This window comes from Poeciliopsis prolifica, unplaced genomic scaffold, assembly GCF_027474105.1.
Source record: "Poeciliopsis prolifica strain line A6 unplaced genomic scaffold, Auburn_PproV2 SCAFFOLD001, whole genome shotgun sequence".
NCBI classification, from domain to species: Eukaryota; Metazoa; Chordata; class Actinopteri; order Cyprinodontiformes; family Poeciliidae; genus Poeciliopsis; species Poeciliopsis prolifica.
In genome coordinates, this window is record NW_026562376.1 from 22,720,089 (window position 1) to 22,744,424 (window position 24,336).

The 24,336-nt window shown below is 41.4% G+C and overlaps 1 long non-coding RNA gene across 1 annotated transcript in view; it reads right to left on the minus strand.

The window, feature by feature from the left end:
* Positions 1-23,408, minus strand: part of LOC129366031 (uncharacterized) — a 44,785-nt gene extending 21,377 nt beyond the window's left edge. The window contains exon 1 of the long non-coding RNA XR_008606576.1: positions 23,227-23,408. This is a non-coding gene — a long non-coding RNA (uncharacterized LOC129366031). The remainder of the gene's footprint in view (positions 1-23,226) is intronic.
* Between the last annotated feature and the right edge of the window lie 928 nt (positions 23,409-24,336).

Here is a 24,336-nt window from a genome sequence, read left to right on the forward strand (position 1 = left end):
TACTTTGTCCTTGTGACTAGTAAAACCAAACGTTTCATGTGTTAACAACAGCTCAGAAAATTAGTTTGGGGCAGAATCTGGTATAGCTCTTTTTCCCCCTCTAAGAGCCTGGAGGTGGATTGAGAAGCTCAGACAGCCGAGTATTCGCACGTTGCGGTCGCGGCGTTTTCGGCGACACGCGACTCGGCGCAGGTTTTCCAGTGACTTGGCGTGCAGGCGTCACCTGCAGCCCCGCCAGTTTTGCACGGTTGCCCTCCTGTTCACGGCGCAGACGCCTCTCGACGCGCGTTCAACGTGCGAGCTGCGTCACAAACGCGCGCTGCGTCACTGGGCTGTTGCGTCACCGTCGAATCAGCCGCAGGTCTGGAAGTGCAGAAGTGTGAAAAGGTTCAAGTCAGGGGGGGTTCATCCTTCTTTGGCCCCAGGTGTTAAACGCCGTGACGTCATTTGAGCTTTCTGAGGTTATCATTCGTTCCTCTTTTTACATTTTGTGATGAGAGTTTAGAAGACGGGTGGGCGATATGAAGTTTCATCACATTTTGTGGTAGTTTTGTGATCACAAAACAAATGATGGCGTTAGAGATTTTTTGGTATTATCATTTTGTTAAAGTGTTCTCTTCCTTATGTGTGTATAAACTGACCTGGAGATTACGACTGTCTTCATGCGAGGTAGTAAAACTTTATGGTTCTCAGACCTTAAATTCTTCTTGTGCTCACTGCTCACTTCCTTAATTGATAGTTTGACCTAGAGCTGAACTGGGCTCAGATGGTAGATCAGATATCACACCTGGAACTGAGTTGTTGGTCTGTTTGTGTTAAATGTTTTACGACCTCTGTTGTTTCCTGACTGCTCACGTGAAAGCAGATCAGAACGCTCTATGAACAGCTTGGAGGAACTGTTGATGGAAACTTCTCCTTCTGCAGAAGCTAGACCATATTTAATTCATATACGTTGTCTGTGGTTATTTTGTTGTAGGTTCGAGGAAAACACCTAACAATGGCTTCTTTTTTTCGGTTACAGCATGGCTGACGCAGCAATCGTAGCCTGCATTTAAAAATGTTTTCAAAGGTACTGATGTTTATTGATGCGCCGTAATTGAAACTGGGAAAAAAAAATATAGTAAAACTAACAATCCTGACAATTTGGGCCGTTTTGAAAGGCTTTAAAAATCGTTATTTTTAATTTATTGAACCAAAATACTTGTAAGAAATGTTTCCCGATGAATGATAAATGAAACGATAAATATCCAGCCCTAGCAACGCTGGTGCTCTTTGTTGTCTTCTAGATATTTGCATGGATTATTCATGTTCCCACCTACATTTGGTTTCTGCACAGAACCCCTCAATTTTGGCCATTTTTCCGGCTGAAAGTGACAACTGAGATGTAACTTGACAGAAATTACACCATGGTCTCGGTACGGGGGAAATGCCGCTAAACACAATATAACCTGTGTGTGCAAGCTGTAAACCTCCAGATGGTTTTGCAAAGGATTAGGCTGGCATTGATCCCTGGACCATGAAATAAGGAGCAGGCGGAAGTGGAGCATGAAAAACATGGAATGCAGCAGGTCGTCTTGCTATGCAAAGGCAACATCAAAGCAAACGTCACTGTAAAAAACTAGCTGTTCATCTGAGGAGAAATCTAAAACCTATCACTGAAGACACACACACACACAAAAAAAAAAGTGAGCGAAAGCTACTGCCACTTTATACCTGCTGCCTTCAAAATAAACAATAATAGACGTTCTGGGCCACATGAGTCAGAACAGAAAAGCAAATATAGAAGCTGAGTCGCCCTGTGTGTTTGTAGCAGTGATTGAAATTTTCTCTGTTACCCTCGATACCCCAATTGAAGCAAAGAGCAAAAATATCAAACTGTGCTCTCTCTTCATTTGCATTTTATCCCTATTCTATTGCATGAGCAGCTCACTAACCTGATGAATTTCTGATGTCAGGAAAATTGTGCCCAAAATATGCTTACAGGAATTTTAATGCCGTGTTTTGATGTCAAAGTGCACATAATATGCGACATGCAGCCCCCACCGACTGCACTTTGGTGTCTCTGTCAGAGGAATACATCAGCATAAATCCATACCGCGGCCTCGTTAGCCGCGCACACCCGGCATTGTTTCGTTGTTCATTGTGGGCTTGTTCTCTGTATTATTAATTACCTCGGCTTAAAAGGAGAGGATTTCACATTTTAGACGGTCATTAGAAACATATTACTGCACTGCTGATGCAACGTGACTTATTCACTCCACAAAACAATTTCCTCTTTGTTTTGTTTTGGGGTTTTTTCTCTTTTGCCTCAAAGGCTCGGAAATGAGCCTGGGAAAGAGAGGCTACGAGCCCGGGTTGTGCCGCAGAGAAAACACAAAAGATTTTTTGTCATAGCAGGAAAAGGCGCGTCGAAGCTGCTGCGTGCAGCCCGGGCTCCAACAAATGGATTTCTGAGTTCGGGTTTGCAGCCTTCAGCAGAGCACTAACATTATTTCACAAGTTGTTTGAAGCTCTCAAGTTGTTCCCCTTTACTTTGGCTCATGACTTGAAATCACTGACAAAGAGCTCCACAATATACAAATTGTTCTGCTGTTCCTGTCTTGCAATGATGGAGCAGAGCAGGCAGAAGGAAGAAGTGTGCCATTGTGGTTGCTAATGCTAATGTTAGCATGGTTCTTCCTTGAAGGATGAGGGACCAGATTTGCTGCTGTAATTTAAAAAGACATGACTGCAGACACCTTTTGGGATTCAGACCAAAATGTTTTGATAACTTTTCTGCTCCAATCGGTGCCAATGCAAAAGAAGAAGATCCTGAGCATGGCTAAGCAGTGCTTGGCTACGTATTTCAAACATTCTTCAAATACAAGTATAATTATTTCTGCTCAGTCATTTCAAATGGTGAGCTTGAATGTTTAATCGAAACAGAGCCACTGATCCTAGTTTTGGAAAATATCCACCTTAGTGTGGACGTGGCTTTTACTTGGAAGCTTAAATTGAACTACATGCAGTAAAGAGTCAAGTCTATAAATATATAACTGCACCTGATGGTCTATTCCCTGCAATGAATGTTTCTTAGTTAATATTATGGAAAAAATGGGGGGGAAATCACGTATGTGACATGTGCTATTCTTAAGTATTTCAATTTTCAATGAGATTCTGCTCATTTCGGTCAAAGAAATAGAAATTTTGCTCTTGGTGTGTTTGTTCCTGCAATCAACAGAGGCGGGCGGATCGACCCAAAAGTATCGGCGACATCGATAACAGGTGCTATCAGATCAATAGGAGCTTGCTAAGATCAATACTTCAGGTTTCAGATTCACTCTTGAAGTTTGTCAAACTTTTGTGTTGTAGCTTACCTCAAAAAATAGCTCATATGCTAATATTTTGCACTTTAGAAAAATTTAAACAAATTTTCTATCGTCACTGTTTGTCATGTTAATATGTTATGAAAACACTTTGTACACATCTATAAACTTTGTCCAAATTTTGTCCTACATTTGAACAAAGACATTCAATGGAAAAACTACAAAAACTACAATATTGTCAATATATTATCAAACTTAAAAAGTATTGGTCTTACTATCAGTGTTGTTGAAATTGGCCCTGTATTTCTTTGGTATTGGATCAATACCAAAACAGACAGTATCTCACAACTATAGCAATCAAACTTATATTTTTGTATTGTATAGATGTTTATACATATATGTTTTTTTTTTTTTTTGCAAAGAGAATGGGGAATTTAAAAGAACAGCAAAAGGATCTGGGGTGATAAATTACCTCCAGGGTCTGAGCAACGCTTGCTGTGTGTTTGGAGTAAACCCGGCTCTCTTTGTTAACATTTGTTCCATTGAGAATAAACATCTGCTTTCTCGAGACATTATTGTTCTGTGGCTCATGAAAACATCGGTAAGAATGTTTACTATCAGAGCTGGATTCATAGGAATCTCCGCGATGAACAGGTGTGTCTCAAATATTAGATATTCACACCAAACCAAATGCATCCTGATTCGCTCTCCTTTACAAAACAAGTATGCGATAATGCATGCAATTATTAACCAATGAAGGAACAAAACAGTGCAAATCAAAGGCAAAATAGCAGTTGGATTTTTGTTTTAAGTTGGAAAGCCGAATGGAAAAGATCCTCCTTTTTTCTAGAGCCCATTGGGGTAAAAAAGGTTTTGATGTATCCTGGTCCATCGCAGAGCAAACGCAGACGTGAGGCAAGCTAGCATTAATGCACACACATGGCTCAGGTCAAACTGGAGTCTCCGATTAACCCAACATGCATGTTTTTGAACCTGGAGATGAAATCAGAGCACCCAGAAGAACATATGCCGATCACGACACACGGAACCAGCGGTGAGGTCTATCTGCAGTGCGCAGCTCCATCCAGTTGTTGTCAGCAGATGAATTCATATTGTGCGGAAATTGAAAGCTATTATTTTGACCCCTAGAATACCAAACCACAATGAGCAATGGATGGCTGAAACCGGATCGAAAGAAAACACCGCAGGGAATACAAAAAGGGAAAAAACGATTAGCAAAACAAGAACATTTACACTAAATGAGCGGCTAGAGAAACAATACCTTACTTACAAATTGAACCTATTTTAATTTAATCCCAGTAATTACTTGGTACTACACATTTTTGCATTCAAAATAGCCCCCAAAAAATCAAACTGTTTGCCATTTGCTGTGTTCAACTGCGCTGTCTTGGGCTAACAATTACATCCATTAAATATAAGACTGATAATGGCTCGTTGTTACAAAACATAATGTATTAGTGTGAGTCTTCCTGTCCCAAGAGTCAAATTGTTGTGCCAGTAGGAGTCATAAATCAAACTTCATGGTGAATACCGATTGGCGTACGCTGACTCAGCTAGTTCAGGCCAAAATTCCTGCAAACTCTTCTGAGAAACTTGCATATAAGGACAAATGACCCTTTTGACCACTCATGCAGACCATCAACAATGATACAAAATAGGAAACTGAACATAAACTTCCTAGTTTGAAGAATGTAGAGGAGCATGTCTGTGGCATTTGTTTACTCTGCATTTGTACTGGATTTAAATTCTGCTCATTTTTACAGAACATATCTGATAAAAAAAAAAAAAAAAAAAAGCAAAACCATTATTCCTTTACGGTGCGGCACGAGGGACATTGTTGTTAGAAAACTGGAGGAGTACATTTCTGCCTAAAAGCTTAGAACAGTTTAGATTAATCTCAGAAAGTTTCCAGAAAAAAAAAAAACACAGAACTTTGTGATCTTCAACACTTGACATTTAGAAAAAAATAAAAAAAAATTCGTTTTTTTCTTGTTTGTTTGTTTTTTTAGTTTCTGAGATTAATCTCAGATCCAGAAGTTAATGTTTTTTTTTTGTTTTTTTTTTACTTTTCAAACTCAGAATATTTCCAAAAGTCAAAAACAATTGTTGGCTTTACGAATAAAAAATTGAGATTAATCTAAAAATTTCAGATTTTTCTAGCAATTTTTTTTTGTTTCTGGAACTCAGAATTTTCCGCATTTGACTTTTTTTCTAGATTTTTTTGGCTGATATTTATTTCTCCTTTTCTTTATTCTACCGACAACGACCCGAGTACACGGTGGTATTTTAGAAAAATCTGTGGTTAATTCTTCAAAGCAAACACAATTTTTCATTCCTAAACTAACAGAGTTAAGTGTGAAAGCCACTTTCTTTCCACTTTAAAATGATTGGGATCAAGTGAGCGTTTTCAATCAGCCGTGACGCTTTGCAAGTAGGCTAGACCTTCAGGACTGGTCAAGACCCTGAGACTGTTCGCTGTCCTTTATGTCGATCTGGATGCGAGGAAACTCTGCGTCGCATCCTCTGGGAGCAGATATGTTTCCAAAAAGCTTCGGTCTTTTTCGTTCTTGTGGTGTTGGAGGAAGGAAATGGATTGAGGCGAGGTTTATCTGATTCAGCACACATTAAATAACTACTGTGCCTCCCACTGTTCTGATGGAAACCTGCTTGAATGGATCTGAATTTCAGATTTATCCGTACATGGCAGCAAAAGATAACGAAAACTAAACGGACCGTCTCTGCATCTCTTGTGCCGACTGAATGGCCGGGTCTTGGGAAATTGAAGATAAAAAGCGGCTGCTTTTGAAGTACATACTTTCTGCTGCAGATAATGCGATGTAAATGTACTCTGTGCCGTGAATTGATTTGTCTCCAGAACTGAAAACTCCACATGGGCGTGAAATCAGAACGCGCAACTCCTGAACTAAGCCGAACTGTCAGTCAGACAAGGGAGTAGTTCAGGTTTTCCCTTCGCTTTCCTCGGGGAGAGCCGCGTGCAGACGACGCAAATACACGCACTCATGAGTGAGCAGCTGTGGGCATAACGTCTTCTTCCATTGGTCCGCTTGCAGCTGAAGGGAGCACTTTTAAAGCTCCCTGCTTCCTCCATCCCAACAGCCGACGACAGACGCCGCATTTTACACGTCAGAGGAACCTGGGCCGATTCCAATCTGCGAGCCGCTCATGAGATATTAATAACTCACCTGTGCGGCTGTGTGTTTGTGCCCATGCGTGGGCGTGCGAGTGTGTTTGCGTGCTGCCAGAACGAGACAGAGAGGAAGAGAGGAGAGAGGGAGAGAGGGAGAGAGTTGTCTGAGGGTGTTAAACACCCACAGCTCCCTCTAGCTTCCTCCCATGTGAACAGCGTCCTGCTCCAGATGCAGTCTGCCGGACAGTGTGGGTTGTTCTGGGCATCCGGCTCCGAGCGACTCGTTTGTCATGATTTGAAACAGGGAGGGTGAGCTACACCGGAGCACAGCTTCCGCTGATGGGCCAATTTGCTGAGCTGGTTTGTCGCATTTCACCGAAATGAGATGGGCAAAAAAAAAAAAAAAACAACTGATGGCACCGCAAATAACAAATACCAACAGTTTTCAGCTCTTAGCAATTCAAATTTTTATTCATAAGCCCCAGTCAGCATATCCATATCTTGATTGTGAAACGAGTCTTTAAGCTTTTTCTTGTGTTATTTTTTTTGTTGTTGTTGTTGCCAGTGAGAGAGCCGCTGGCCGTGCAGAATAATGTGAAACATTGTGGGAGACAGGCTCTCACAGAGTCAATGCCAGTGCGCTGATGGGAGCAAACAATGAGCCAGAGCACGAGCCGCTGCAGAGCTACTGAGACGAGAGGAAAGGGAGAGAAGTTTAGACACTGGATTTTACCGATTGATTCACTGAGAGACAGAGAGAGAGACAGAGTCTCAGGGACCCAAAAGACCAACTAATAAACACAGAGGCAGGAGGAAGTGGGCAAACATTTGCTCCTCAGTGACAAACATAGGCTCTTATGAGGCCAGTGAGCTAAATTCTTATTTGGTCTGTAAGAGTACCGGGGCATGGCAGTGTTGCTTCAGTGCTTTCTGCTGCTTTCTAAAACCCTGCTTGGTGATTTCTTTAACTTGCACGTTGGGTTCATGCTGGTGGGACGGCATGAACCCAACCAACCTGTGGCTGGGTTGATTGGGTTGAAGAAGACGCCAAGGATCGTTTTGACCACTGCTTCACACTCCAAAATATCCATTCGACTTTGATTAGACTTCAGTGACGCCATGTGTCCAAAATATCTTCCACCGGATGAAACCTTGTAGTTTGCATACGTCTCTAAATCGGTGTTTCTCAAACTTTTTCAGAGTGAAGACCAGTCAACCAATTTAACAGGCTGTCAAAGACCACTGAATTTAAAATTGCCCCTGAAATAACACATCTTAATAGATGATGCAACCTGAAATGAAACTCTTCACTCATGTATTTTTCTTTGTTCATGTCAATGAGAAGAGCGGTGCTACTTGGTAAATGGGACTGGCTACAACAAAGGTCTCCTTGGGTATTTTGACTTATTGACAAAATTAAATGAAAATAACCACAGTGGTTTACCTGAAAGCAGAGCATCATTCATTAGTGTTTAGTGTTCCTAGTTTTTTGCTCATAGATTCTTATATTTTACAGAAACGCTGTTTATTTTGTACATGCATGCAGGGCTTGTTGTTTGAACTCAGCATGTAAACTTAATTCTTCCTTCCTTCATCTGTAGTTATTTAAGACCACACCTCACCAGCCAGGTTTTCCTAAAACCATAATTGAGACTCAAAACTACTTAGCAATTATTTTTTGGAATATCAGGTGCTGCCCTGACTTGGTCATTTTAAGCTAAAGTACTAATTTTGTTAATAATTGCCTTGGGCACTTATTAATTAGAGCTATTCAAAGCCAAACCACGTCCATTGTTAAACAACAACTCTCTCTTCCCGTATCCATGGAGACTTTAATCCTTTCATTAAATATTTCGATCAAGGAGGGTTGCTTTCATCAATACATTTGAAAGCAAACTCTGTACAACACCGTGATATTCAGGCAGGGGAGTTGGGCTTAAATGTGTTTGCACACTGAAATATATTACTAACGTCAGATAATTAAGGTTTTTTAGAAACATCTAACTTCTCCATGTTTGTTTCAGTTTAACATGCGACAGATAACGTGTGAAAAGATTGAGCATCTCTACCTCCTCACCCCTGAACTGTTACTGCGGTACAAGGAAATGCACGGCTCCCGGTCACAAACAACCAATCAAGAGCCAGGAGGAGGGTCTTAGTGCTGTCAATCAAACTTATGTACTCTGAATGAACTAAATGTTTTAATGGTGGAGAGATAATTTATCATTCCAGGAAAACCGATCACTAATTAGCATTTGTGGCAGGCTAAAAGTGATTGACAGCGCCAAGGCCCGCCTCCTGGCTCTGGTTGGCTGTTTCAAAGTGATGTACCTAGTATTGGCAAAACTGTGAGAAAGCAGTTTTTCCATTGATTATCTTTCCTTACATTTTCATATTTTCAACAAATATGTAAAAAATTAAATTAAATAAAAGTTAAATAGTGCGGCTTCAACAAAACATATGGAAGAGTTTAACTGGAAAATGAGTGCAATAAAATTCTGGGTGATATTTAATCTACTTGTCTACCTGTAATAGTTGGATGGACGGACGGATGTTCAACCAATGAGAAAGCTTAGCTCAACCTGTAGTTTAAATTCCACCTTACATTCTAACCAGGACTATTTTGGGGGCAGATTTTTACCCAGTTCTTGTCTGACTTTACTCTTGTTTCTGTATTGGTGACGTAGGGCGGGACAAAATAAAAATAAAATCAACTCCAAAGTTTTTAAATGCGACTCCCAGACCATTGGTTTAACTTTCAACGTGAACACGAAAAATTTAAAGTAACTTCAAAGCGATAGTAATATTCTGCGACACCCAAACGCCATCGCACTGTAGGTTCTACATCTAGGATGAATAAATCTACAGTACAGTCTTTCAGCTGCTCCTCGCTACAGTACCTCTGCTCTGGGGACAATGGCACAAAACAGAGTGAATAAATTCATCATTCAGCCAGTAAGTCTGAGCTAGTGCCAAGAGGAAAACCACAACAGCAGATGCTACCACACAAGTGCGCCGCTCGATACGATAAAGCCACCAACTTCCCGCAAAGCTCGGCGGGATACGCAGAAAAAAAAGACAAAAGCCGAGTCGATTCAGATTTCTGAATCGCAGCAGGAAGGGAAAGATCTTAGCGACTTTTGAAAGAGAGCTCGGCGTCGGGGCGCAGATGGCAGCAGCTCAAGGCCGCTCGACGGTGTTGCAGTTTGAACAGAGGTGGCAGCTGTAATTTTAATCAACAGGAAAGACAACTCTGAAGCTTTGGTCAACAAAACACATCTGATTAAAGTGATGCATTAGTGTTATTATGTTGGGGTGGGCGCAGAAAGGAACTGCGTTGGTAAGAACGGGCCTCAACTGCACAGCGGGCCTAATTGTAGCAGCTTTTGGTGGAGGAAAACATCATCACTGAGCTACTAGAGAGCACAAGTCAGGAAAACCCCAATGCTATCAGAGAAATCACCTTAAATATTATATGTAGACGATTAGAATCTGAATTGCCAGTGTTTGGACAAATGGAAAATGCAGAAACAGAATTATAATACCTGAAGCAGCAACGTTCATGCTGTGAACCCCGGAGCTCGTTTTGACTCTGTCTAGATTAAATGAAGCAAAATCCTCATGAAACCTGCTTCATCTATGCGAGGACGATAGTCGCGTCCTCACATGCTAACAGTAAGTCTAAGCAAGCGTTGGTGTGGAATAACTTTGTACCATCTCCCCAGCGATGCTTCATTCACATGTTTAATTAGTAGAGATTTCGTTAATAAGGGATTCAAGATTGGTTCGGCAGAGCTGGAACTCTGCTGACTCGTCGGTAGGGGTAAAATGTAAATCAACAGTGGCCACATAGGTGACATATTTATTTCCTGTTCTCTATTTTCTGCAGCCTCTTTCCTTTGTCGTAATTGTAGCGCCTATACTTTTACACTCCTCACACCTCTACTTCCTCTCCATGACAAGGCCTGCTATTTCGGTGCCTGAACTTTGGAGGTGATTGGTGTTTTGTTGGTTATCTTTTTTTTTTTTAACACTACAGAGAACTGTAGTGTTATTTCTGGAATCAATGCATTTTGTCTGGAAGGAGTCTAAAATAACCCATGAAAGGCACTCTGTGTCTCTTGAATAACCGAGGCAGAGACGAGAAACGAAGGAGCGTCGTAACTGTAAATGTCTCCCTGCAAACGTTGACATTTAAGAATCACCGAGTGATTATGAAATTCACTATTAAGCCTATGCAGAAAAATAACATCATACGCCATAAGCGTCCATGTTATTGTTGTAATTGAGTCTTACTTCACTGACTTCTCAATGAATTTCTACTCTTATAGTGAAGGAGAATGTTGATGCCGACAAACTGAACCTCTGGTGTTTGCGAGGATTCTTAGAGTCACACGCTCTCACCTTACATATTTAAAACTGTCTATTTCAATCAATCAGACACCAAATTTACTTGAAAATGCATTAATACGCACTGTTGAAGCCATCATAGGCATGACTGCTGAAGCTAACATGTGTAGTCTTACTTTTTCCCGCTCTTTGTCGTCTGGCCAATCAAAGTCAAAGAAAAAGCAATGGTGTTCCAGGATTGGCTGCTTTGAAAATCTCAGTTGAGATATGACTTGTTGATAAGTAGGCCTGTTATTTTACTGTAGTTCCAGTTCTTTGTATTGGGATAAAAACTTTAAGAAAAAGTTTTATTCAGATACAACTTTTTCTAAAAAAAAAAAAAAAAAAAGGTTATGAAGCAACTCTTGGGGTTGCTTCATAACCCCAACAGTGTTGCTCTGAACGTCATTAAGCAGAAGGAAGAGCGTTTCTGTAACCTTTTGCGCTCCTCTTCCTGGGTGCTGATGATGCCTGAGATGCATGATTTATGACTTTACTGCACAAAGGAGGTCACATTACACAGAGATTTCACCAAGAATGGGAAAAACACTTTTAAGTTTACTACATCAAGGGAGATCAATGCAAAAAAAACAAAACAGAAAAACAGACAGTAGACCTACGATGCATGGATGCCAGTAACTTAGAATAGCTTGAAGTGCCAGTCACTGATCATGGATGGCTGTGAAAACTGTCAAAAGAGCCATTTTGTCCTCAGTCCAGCGACATGAAACTGGGTTAGAGCTGCAAATATTGTGCAACTTTTGAAATAAAGACAAGTTCTAATTTTTTATAAATATCTGCAACAGAAAATAGTTTTGTTTTTTTGTTTTTTTCTTACAAAACTTAAATTGTACTTTTAGGTGTTAGGATGAAGAAAAAACAAAACTGTAAAAAGATGAGGGGAACATGTTGGGATGTTATTTGCACAAAATAGATCAAAATTAAAATGCCTGGTACTTAATCATTTTGATGAAATATTACTCTATGAAAAAACTGAAAAATATCTTCAACCTGCAATTGTTATCGTTTCTATTTTTAAATTGTCACTAGTTTATCATTTTTAGAGGCTCTGTTGAGCTGCAGGTTGGCGAACACAGGTTGGCAAACTGAACTGGTTCAACTTTTTTAGACTTCACTCTTTACTCAAATGATATGAGAAAAGACCTATTATTTGCTCTTTTGTTATAATTTCATAAAATTGTTTACCTCATAATGAATATGTGGTTTTAACTATATTTTTTGATGTACTTTGTTGATGAAGACTTGCTAATATTTTCAATTATTTTAAATAAACATATTTATGTTTTTAAAAAGTTTTATTTACAAGCTATAAAAATTATGCACAGCCTACGTCGCCATGTTGCACTGACAAGACCTTTAGGCGACTTACACGTCTGCCGTACTGGTTCTCACAGCACATGAATATAAAAGTAACTCAACAGCTGCTTCTGTCAAAACATAAATAAACAGTGTCAATTTTTTTGTGTCGAAATCCGACACAAAAAAATTGTCGGATTTCCGCAGTTTTCCGACACAAGCTGAAAGCTGCAGTTTTCATTCTGTCCATTAACAGAGAGAGTGTCCTCTAATGGTCCGTTTGCAGTCTGATGAACATCTGGACTCAGTATAGCGCTGATCATCGCTGACATGCTGCCTGCCAAACCTCATGCGGAGAGCGCTAAGAGCTGCAGAGCTGTGCCCAGTTAATTTTCACAAAGAATTAGTACTTTCTCCTTCCTCCAAAATAAATAAATAAATAAAGTCGCCACCCAGGTGCCTTTGATTATTACGCTGTTAACCCTGCCTGACTGGAAGACCTGCAGGTCCTCCAGGCTGCAGCTCCTCCACATTTTTAGCTCCATGAGCGTGCAGGATGGGATGCCGGGGGGACAGAAAGAGCATGAGTAAATCCGGATCGGGATACGAGCTTTTCTTCCCTCCGACGCCATGACCTGCGACAGGCCCGACTTTGATTCCTCCGCCCCCTCCAAGGCAGGTCGTCAGAAGTGGCGGCCATATGGACGGCCGCTTCGTGTGTCTGCTCCCCTCCCCGCCCCCCTGTCCTGTGGGATGAGCTGCACTCGACGATGAGTAATGCAATTATCGCCGCCATAATTCTTTTAACTTTAATTTTTTTTTTTTTTTTTTTTTTTGTAGTCCAAGGCACAACAATTTTATTTTTCATTAACACATGTGGCTGCAGTGCGAACGGAAATAACCTGGGTTTTATTTTTCTTTCTCGCATGCCTGTGTTTTCTGTTTATGATAGCCACACCCATCTAATATTTATGAGCCAAGTTGTTTTGCCTGTTTTCCCACTGAAACGGTGAATAAGAAATAACGTTGATGCGGTTATGTCATATTTACTTATCGTCATTTTTTTCTTTTTTGCATTTCATGCTGCTTTCACGCTGTCTGTGTATACAACCGACGCTACATGAATTTGCATCCATCAGCACATGTGTTTGTGCCTGGTTGAAACTCTCACATGAATCTCACCGCTGGATCGCTAAGGTCGGGGTTTGGCGGGTTGAGGGTGTCAGGATGAGTGACTGCTGGCGTTTGGTGCCATTTTGAGCGAGATGGCATGAAAGCAAGAGTCGAAAAATCGCAAGCGCTCTTTCTGTCTGCCTTCACGGTACCAGATGAGCATCTCCCGATGCGGTGTGACTGAGTGACTGTGAGGAGGAAGTGTTGAATTGTCAAAACCCCTCATGCAGATTTTCTCTTCCCCACTTTGCCAGACGCAGAAATGAGGCAGTTCATTTATAAATGCGGAGGCTGCTGGGATAATCTCGAGTCGCGCTTTCCATTTACCTCACCTGCCTCCTAAGTCTGCAGCTCAGTTGGACTGGGGACATTGTAGCTAGAAGATAAAGGAGTAAATGTCCAACAAAAATCTAAACTTTTCTAGGAAAGAATACGTAGAAATTCAAGAGTCCAAAATTTTCAACATTTTCAGCTTCATGCGCTCAGAAAACTTCAGTGTGTCTCCTTGAAGTTTTTCCTCTTTCAAATTTTGGACTTTTGGAGCTCAGAAACTTCCCAGACTTTTTCTAGAATATTTCCGACATAAATCTGAAAATTTCTGAATTCCTTTTTTTTTCCCTACCTGCAGTGGCCCTAATAATGGAAACTGCCACGATAATCTTGAATCTCTTGCCCTCAAATCGTGCTGTTCAGTTTAGTATTGAGTGAATCTGTTTTGTTTCTTAAGAGTTTCTCCTCTGATAATGACAGCTGCAAGCCGTTGCTTCAGTGCACCACCATGCAAAGTAGCTTAACAAATGTCCAAGCATGTTTGGCAATACAAAGCAGTAAGTTTCGAAATCTACACACATTTCATCTCAAATTCTGTGCCAGGAACATGTTTATTCCCAACCAGCTCACTAGACGACTGACTGGACGTCTTTGTCCAGTCAGTCGTCAGTCCAGTCAGTGCGTCCTTCGCAAGCATGTAATTTGCGAAGGTCGCAAATTACATGTTTGCGACCTTGGTTTGAAGGTCGCAAACATGTTATTTTTACAGCGGCAACCCGTGATTTCTTTGCATTTTGGCCAGAGTGAAGACAACGCGCACAAAGGATGAGCTGCAAAAGGCAAACTGCTCAGATAAAGCGAGATAAAAGATTAAAAATAAATACACTGTGGTCAGGCGGCAGCCAATAATTTTCAGATTGGATTTCAGCTAATGCATTCTTCTTCTCTTTCACTTTACACAATGTATCGCTCTGAATCTGTGCAACCAAATCCCACTCAAGCATTGATTGCCAGCACTCCTCTGCTGTTTGTTCTTTCTTATATTTAATTTCTCAGCTCCGGCTGCAGCTCTGGCGTGTCCCCTGAGCGCTCACACACAACGTGCAAACGGCGACTGGATTCTGGCGATGTGATGAGCCGTTTGGGGTCAATTGGCCTTGAAACGGCGACAGATTTCAGACTGGGGTGAAAACGGTCTCATTTTCTCCCCAGCCCCCCAAAATTATTCATGAAGCGGCTACAATCCGAGCGATTACAAACATGCAAACTGTGACGAGCATCATGATCGCAGGATTTGCATATCTGTGAGATAATAGTGTTTGTTTTGTGCGCAGGCTCCGACGACAGGGTGCGTTTGACTTAATCTCGACGGGTAAAAGAAGACTATTCTTGACACGCGTGCCCGCTGTGAACCCGAGTGGAATTGGTGACATCAATATCAATGAAGTGAATCATTAGCAGGGCTGCAAAAGTCTTTTTTTTTCCCCCTCCATGACAGTCTTGCGGTTTGATTCTTCGCTGTCTGAATCACCGAGGGGATTGATATTAGTGAGCAGAAGGGAACTGTGTGTCTCTCAGATGCAGATGGTGTTATTTGCTTCTGCACAATCCTCGTTGGCTCATATCATGCTCTGTTTTTTTTTATTTTTTTTTTTCAAAGAAGGTGAAGGAGAACTCACCTTCTGCCGGTTCTTCTCTCCACCCACAAATTGTCTGGTGGAATTTAAAAGCTCTGCGGGAACCTTGCTCTCTTCCCCCCTGCTGTTGTTGTGTTGTAATTGCCTCGAACTTCTCGTACTGATGCAGAAATGTAGGTGCCGTGTGTGTGTGACGTGGCGCATCTGGGCTCGCCGATCAGTCGGAAGTGCTACAGGTTACTATAGAAACACTTCCAACGGCGCCTAAAGCCGGGCCGCGTTCAATCTGAACGTGAAGAAGACGTGTTCGACGTGGAGAGGGTTCTTCGCTTTGCGCCGCGTTCTTTCGAAGATGCTGTCAAAATTTACCAGCGAGATCTGAAAACGCTTCAAGTAGGAATTTTTCTGGCGCCGTGGCGGGGTATTCTTAAACTGAGGCTAAAATTAGATGCTGATGTTGAAATGTGACGGGTAGTGCACCCGAAATTTAGAAAAACAAACAGGAAGGAGTTTAATAATCCAATTTACAAACTGAACTAAACAACTGTATTGCTTCCAAAATGTTTCGTTTTATTGTGACCAAACCAGCCTGTTGCTCTGTTGTATAGTGAATATCATACATGATGATTACTAGTGGTAAGCAAATACTGAAGCCAGTGGTTCCCAAAGATTTTCTGGGCCTCCCTATGGATTATAATAACCCCCCACCCCCCTCCAAAAAAAGAAAAAGCAAATCAACCAGACACAAACCTTTACACATATTTTGTTTTCAAACTCCACTGAAGTTTGTTTTTAGTTTTTTCCCCCACTTTTCCCCCCCATGTGGCGCAACCCGCACTATGGGAACCACTGACATAAAAAATATTTAAAGTATAATTCTTAATTTTATCAATTCACATTTGTCTTTAAATCAATTAATGAACACATTTGCACCTCCACATTTTTGTTGGATTTCTAACAAAACCTTGGTAATACCTATTTGACATCAGTACTTGGTTGCGATAATGTTAACATCAATATTCCTATAAGTAGGGAACCCTGAGCATGGCTAAGGCAGTGCGAGGCAAAGAACTGTCTTGTGGCTCTGTAGACAGATATCTGTCTTTAAAATATTGACGTTAATGTGGACAGGGCCACAGAGCAGCGAATGAAAGCCTCCTAATTTAATTTCCTGCGAAAATGGAAGATGTCTTGCATTGGAATGAGATCAGAAGAGGCAAAAACAAAACTACTGTCTGGAAAAGTTTGGTCAAAGGTGCCTTTGACCAATCAGGTTTGTTTCGCAATCAGAAACAAACCAAACAACTTATGAAAACAACATAAATATTAAGGTGCAAAGAAACAGCAGCAGGTGCTTTGGACTGATTAGTCAAAATTTTAAATATTTGGCTCGAGCAGAAAGTCGTTTTAACTGCCAAACGGCTGCAGAGCTGCATGGTGATGAGTGTCTGCAGGCAGCAGTGGAGCATGGTGGAGGCTTGGGGATTCGGTTTTGACAAATTCTGTCTGAATGTCCTTGAAATGTATAACAAGCCAGGACTTCGCCTCCAAACACAGAACATTTAATGATATTAAAACGATTTCTGGAAAACAGGAGCACAGTGGAACCTGAATGTGGGTAAATTCAGCGGTTTGAAAAAGCGTTGGCCCCCTTTCTCAATTGCTTTTCTTGGCATGGTTGTCACACTTAAGTGTTTCAGAACTTCAAAAATATATTTAGATGTTAGTCAGACAACACAAAGTAAAGACAAATGCAGTTTTGCTGGAAATCTAAACTTAGTGCGATTGTCATAAATCCACATCGAACATGAAATAGAAAAGAAACATAAAAACAGCGACAACAGACCAAATAAATACTTGATTAGAATAAAATATTAAAAGAGCGTGTTAAAAAATATTTATTGCGATATTTTGTGGTATTATTGTGATTATGACAAAAGTGAAAGTAAGAACAATTTCTAGCTTTTTAGGTTATCTGTATGGCTGTGACTGCATGACACAATAATAACAGCACCAGAAAACACAAATACTGCTCTTGAGAAGTATTTCCATTCGCAAAGAAGCCATTTGTATCACTGAACTGCTCATATAAAATTAATTATATTTTCAAGTTATTGGTATTTATTGACACATTCATTGAACTGATGGTGGAGAAAATGGTCCAAATAATCCTCCCGACTTCATGGACAGTTTATGTCCATTCGAGTCATTAATTGGAATTTTTCATCAGAATAAACTGTAATTATCATAAGAAATGATAAATGATACGATAAATCCCATGATGCAATAAATCGCTTGAAGATGACTGAAGTGCAAACGGGACCTCGGTCGTGTTGTAGTGCCACAAATACACAGTAAAGAGTAAACCAAACATGAAAATATGCTAATTAACACAGTGTGAACAATGTGGGAGCCTAAATTAACAAAGGGAGACTGTACAGACCACACACACACACACACACAGGTTGGCTGTAAATACCTACAATAAGCAGGTGATTACTGGTAATTACAATCAGAAACCTGATTTGTGTGTGCGCCTCCAAACAGAGCGAGAGTGAAAGTAAAATGAAGCCACTTTCTCATTTTTGTTCATTGAAACTTTGGTACAGATATTGCTTTTGTTTACACCCCAGCCAGTACCGGGCGACGGCCGGCACAAGCAGTGGTTTTTCTTTTTGTTTTCTGAAGTTCTGGTTTGTTTACCTTCTTTGTTTCGCTCTCACCGTTCAAAGCCACAGTAAAGCCCCAAACAAAACAGATTCAAATTGCCTTTTATTAAAAAATCCCCTCCTCTAAAACGCGCGCGCGCCCCGTCTTGATGAACGAGGCCGTCTCCAAGCAACATGAGCCGGCGCTGTCACTCCGCTCGATACCTCAGACTTCATCTGTTGTTCCAGTGGCTCCATGGGAACAGGTAATCAAGTTTGGTGAGCTATTGTCTTGGAACGGCAGCTACCTGCCCGGTAATTGAAAGTGAGTGAGTGTGATGTGGAAAGAGTGTGGCAAGAGTTTTGCAGGGCTGTGGGAGACATGACGGTGGGAGAGGGGTGGAGGGCTTAGGGGAGGAGGATAGAAAAAGAGAAAGAGAGAGAGAGAGAGAGATTGGTTTATGAAGCGTGTTTTTGTGTGTCTGCAGCCGGGCTGTCAGAGAGAAAGGGACAGTCAGTGAAAAGCTCACTGTCCCCTCGGATTCCTCTAGCGGTGATGGCTATTGGTGTTCCTCCTCCCCCGGGAAGCCGCTGCACTGTCATCACCACCGACACACACACACACACGCGCAAACACGCACACACTTCTGCACACAGTCCTCTGAGACAACATCCTGGCTCTAAATGTATTAGGTTTGTTTTTTGGGGGGGATGCATAGACTTACACAGCTGTGCTCTTGTGTGAGGGATTTTTTTCTTTTTTCCTGAGACATTAACACTACACATTCTCACACATGCATGACTTATTGTATACAACGCTTTACATGGCATCCGCTATGGCGCTGGCACAATGACAACAAGGTCATGCCTCGGGGAGGTGTGCATTTTTCCAAAAGTGACACTGTAATGCTGCTGCTTCTGTAACAGAGAGCCAGAGACAAAAGGAGATTTATGAATCTCCCTCCAGTTGCTCATTCTTGACATTTTCGGCTCAGTAGGTGGCTGGAAATCTTTTCAGCATAACAATGTTGCTTCAAAAGCAGGAAATCAATTGGTGCTTTTTGTTTTGTTTTTTTGTCTGTTTGCACGTCGCTGCGCGTACAGGTGGAGAATCCATTCCACATGTCCTGAATCCAGTTTGTCGTAGGATTTGCATAATGCAACATGTAGCCTTGCTTGTTGTTTGGGATTGACAGATTTGAGTTTTGTATTGATTTTTGTTCTGGTTTATTGACTGTTTTTTCTGTACCTTCTTGTTCTGATTTGAATGTCAGTTTTTGGTTTTGTGTCTGGCCTTTTGAAATTTGTCTTATTTGTTTGGTAACACAACCGGAAAATGAGAAAACAATAATACATATCTTTTAACCTTCACAAAAAAAGAGTACAGGTAAAAGGCCAAACTGTCAAAGCTCACGTTTAACGAGTGCATTCATTGCATTCTTTGTATTTTCTGATCAAAACTGGATGCCAAACAAGTGTTAAAATTCTCATTCTCTTTCTCACTCTTGACTGCGTATTTGAGTTTTTTGAGTCTTAAAGACACAGAGTGCAGATTACAAACAGATTTAATGTTTCATTCAAATAGAGCCTCTTTTAGTCTTTTATTGTATTATATTTAGATTGATGCTTTCTTATTTTATTATTCTAGCCTCGGAAAAAAATTTCTTTCAATTGTACATTTTGAAATGTACAATTGAATGACAATAAAAGTTGCCTGCATGTGTCTCTTTCAAGTCACTTTTAAATGGAATAGTATTTAATCTGAAAAGCTACAGCTTATTTAAATTGAGGAACTTTATATTTTATATATTTCTTGAATTTACAGGGGGGGAGGGGTTTGTTTTGTTTTTACTAAATTATCCATATTATCCCTAACTGTAATAAATCGTGTGTGTGGTGTGTGTTTTCGTACTCATGAAATCAGATAAAAGTTATTTTTGAACTTCATAAAGACCGGATCATGTTGGAACTGCCTGATCGTGTTTGAGGTGTGGGTTTATTGTCGCGGAGACGTCCCGAGGGTTTCACCGTCATAAATTGCATGTGCGGCGCTCAGAGAAGAAGAAACCAACACATTGTGCGATCTGTGGAGCCAGAAAACTGGCTCTTCCCCACGTCGATCATTTCCCCACTCCACCACAGAGCAAGCCCTGATTGCCCACTCCTCGTGTTTAAGTGTCATTGGGCTCGTCTCAGCTTTCGGCTTCGGTCCATTGACAGCTGTGTGAGTGTAGATGTTTTTATCCTAGATACAGCACAATGAAGCCGTTACTGCACTGCACAGACCAAGAAGTGATGTTCATGGTGTCAATGCGTTGCGTTCTGTACAAGAACTGAAAACCAAAACAATACAAATGCGGTTGAACCATCACTTCTGCCGTCTTCACTTCATCTTGGAATTGGTTAATGCTCTGTTGTGTGACTGAAAGATTAATTTGGTCATTGTACTAACTGCATATTCAAATAATAGTTAAACACCTTTGTGCTACAGTTCCTCTGTACTTCCATTTTGTTCTTGTAAACAAATTTGTGTACGTCTACACCTCTTTGCCTTGGTATCCAAATTTCACTGTCAGTTTAGCTTAATGCTGCATATGATCATCTGCGTTGCACTCTAGTATGTTGGTTCTTGTCTCTGTTTGGGCCATTCACTCTGATGAAATATATGGGATTGTATCCTCTGTCTAAAACCAAAGTAATTCTAATTGACCATTTGCTGGTATATATTATTTACTGGAGTCTTTATTCCCATAATACTTACCCAAAGGTCAAAGAAAAATACTCTAAATCTTATCAAGGTTGCCGAAAAGTTTGAAACCTTCCCTGGCGAGTGTTAACTGTGGCCTAGAAAAAATCATGACAACCAAGGGAAAGGGCTGCAGTGAACCAAACCCCAGACTGTTCTTCCCTTTCACTCTCCTGTTGTAATCATTACCGCCGACTACTGCCCTTGCATGGGTCTTTTAACCTCATTTCTACCGTCCTATCAAGTTAGAAATATATTTCCAAATAGGCCAGAAACAGGCAGTTTTAAAAAAACATCTGCTAGCGTGTTGCTGGGGCGCGAATAAATGACCATGGCTTGTAAACGTACTTGTCAACACGACGTGAAAAGCATCTCCTAAATGAAGCCCATTTACTGGCGTTTTGGATCAGAGCAGCCCTCGCTGGAGGGGCCAAGCTGAAAAAAGGAAGGCGCTTCACGGGCACGGCGCCTCCCATCGAGGGCGCAGAGAGGGCCAGGAAGGGAAGAGCGCCAACCCTTGCCTTCGGTGTCCACCTCAGATCCCTTCATCCTCTTCTTTTCCCAGCAGCTGGCCGGTCTTTTACTCCGTCAGACAAAGACCTCTGTGTGTGCTCTGGTTAAGAACAGAGACCCCGTCCATGAATTCACACCTGGTGCCTCCTCTTCTTTCTCTCTCCAGTCGTTCCCCCCTTCACTTCCTGTCCTCTCTCCACAGTTGCCACTTTTGCCCTCCTTCACCCCCACCCCCTCAAACCGGCCCTGGTTCTCTTTAGGTTTTCTTCATATTTTCCGCAGAGCTAACACTTACTGCTCTCCTTCTCTCCCGATCCAGCTGTCAGTCGCGTCTCCGCTTTCTCTGGGCCAGGTTTCCAGTCCAGTTATTATTGACTCAGAGTGGCATGCCGCTGAGACGATAGCAGCAGTCCTCGTGGGGAAGTCATTATGTACAGATATGGAGCACCAAGTCCACACCGAAATGTCAACAGCATCTGACTGCAGGGGAATTAGAAGCAGGAGACGTCTTAAACGAGGCCCGGCGACTCCCACCTCATCTGAACGCGCTGTTGCTCTTTACAAATGAACCCCTGCAAAGTCGCAAATGGATGATTTAGGTCAGCGAGGAGATCCTCCTGTCTTATTTGTACGCTCAGTATTCTGGTACTTTGGTTTGCGGCACTGTCGAACATAAAGTCAGAATCATCTCGATTCGACAGCAGGGCATACTTTTCATTTTACTCATCCAGGTTGCCAAAAATTCATAAACGATTGAGAGGTAGTCTCGCAAGGTCATCTTTTATTCAAAAGTAATGTTTGTTTGAAGACGGTGTTTTTCCGACAACCAGAAACAAGAAACTTTTCTGGAAACTGAGAAGCATCCGTGTGGAAGGAGGTCAGAAGCACAGACACAGGTGATTTGTTGGAGCTGCGGTGCACATCCAGGCCAAGCTTGTGTTCAGAGGTCACTGCTGCTTTAAATATGCTAGTCTGTGGGATATTCACTGGAACAAATTCAACTGTCTGGATTAACCAAGGTGGGTGGTCGAACTGTAGTCATCCCAAACAATCGAAAGGAGGCTTTATCTAAATTAGTGCTATAAATGTAAAGGGTAGAAAAAGTAATTTATGAAAACAACATAATTCCCCAATCTACACATTTCAATTTAAAGAAATAAATGCTAGTCATTAAATATTAGAATTGATCGTTTGTGATTCAAAATGTTAAATTTATCATCAGAATAACAAATATGGACATTTCTGAGAAAATACAAATAAGATTATGGGATTAAAGTCTTACAAGAATAAAGTCAAGGAGTTGAATTGTGACTTTGTTCTTGCAAAATTACAACTTTATTCTCATAATTGTATTTATCATTTCTTAGTATGGCCTTAATCCTCACTATCTGCATTTATTGCTGTCATATTTTTGTCTCTGACTCTTATTTCAAAGAAGGAATAAAGCATTTTCGGAGCTGCAAGCCGGCTAACAGCAGCTGCTAGCCGGGCTAATAGCAGCTGCTAGCCGGCTAACAGCAGCTGCTAGCCGAGTAGCTCGACAGCACTCGCTAAAAATTCAAAGAAGCCTCTTTTACTTTGACGTCACTGGGAAGGGAGCATTTTATCGAGCCTCTTATTAAAGTACGCCACGTTTACACTGCCGGTTAGCTAGCTGAAAGAAGACCATATAAGATAATGTTAATGCTAAAGGAGCTAAAAGGGCTCTTGTAAAAGGCTAAAGCTTGAAACTGCTTTTCAATTTCGGTCAATAGCACCAGAGGGACGTTATTTTGTCACAGTCACCGTTAGTTGGTCTGAGAGGAGCTAAAGACTCCAGATTAGCCTTCCCAACAGGAACCATACGGCAGCAACGTTCCCCCCAGACAGGAAAGCAGCCGCTGCTGTTTCTTGGTCTGACGGTGGCTGACCAAGGAATTTATCACCCAGACGCAACTGGCATCTTAAATGGGGATGGTAGAGAAATCCCAGCAGTGAGATTCCCAGGGAAAACATTAACATGTGTATACGGCAAGCCTTTATCCTGACAGCAAGGGGCAGACTACTTAACTCTACCCACCTCCTCGTTGTGCCTTGACAGCCTTCCCGGATCATTTATCAGCTCCTTTGTCTCGAGCTTCGTTGCGTGTAGCTTTCAGCTGCGCCGTCTATTAGCACCTCCAACTATCTTCCCTCGGCGGCTCCTGCTGTCGGCCGGCATCCCTCTTCAACGCTGTCAGCTCTGCTGCTCCCGAGTTTTATTTTCCCAGCGTTCCCTTCTGCTACATACGCCACCGGTTCCCTCCACACCGAGCCGCCTCCTCCTTGATTGGCTGGAAGAGGGAGAAGCATCATTAGCAGGCCCCACTTCTCCGTCTTCTTTGCAGTTCATAAATTCTTCAAATTACTTGCTCTGGAGGCCTGACCCCTAACGTTAATCAGGCCTGTTACACAAAACGATAACTCTACCGCTCCAAGCTCCAGCCGTAGACGCTCGCTGCGTTCACAAGGGGATGAATTTACTATCCTACAGCCACAGTTGAGAATGTGTGACGGACTATGAGGGCCACCATAAAATCGTTAAATTATAAAAAATAAAGTCATGAAATTGTGAGAATAGTCACAATATTTCAAGAATAAATTCAAATAAAAATAAATTACTTTGACTTTATTGTCATTCCAAAATGACTTTGTTCCCCAAGTTTTTTTTTCATACACCATCGCTCATATTGATAAATAGGTTGCTGATAAGAGGATGAAGGACCAAGCAGTGGCGTCCACATACACATTCCCACAGGGTCCAAAACTTTACTGTGAAAATAACATGTGGACCAGAAAAACATATTTCTCTTGTTTTTATGTACAAGTTTTACTTTTTGTTCAACTGAGAAAAGTTTTACCCTTGCGTTTTGAAAAATTAAATATGTTATTGACACAAACTTTCTGGTTTTATCGATTAACATAATTCAAATAAAGCAAAAAGTTTCATTCCTAAAGTGTGATGGAAGGTCTGAGCAGTGTCTTCTTTGCATTTCTTGGCTTTTCAGTTGGATTCAAGTCTGGCCTTTGACTAGGCCATTCGAATACATGAATATTGTTTTTCGACTGAAGACTTTAGACGATTATCCTGCAAAAAGTACATGTGTTGTACTTTTAGCTCTGACGTTCAGGGTCTCTGTGCAGCTGGAAG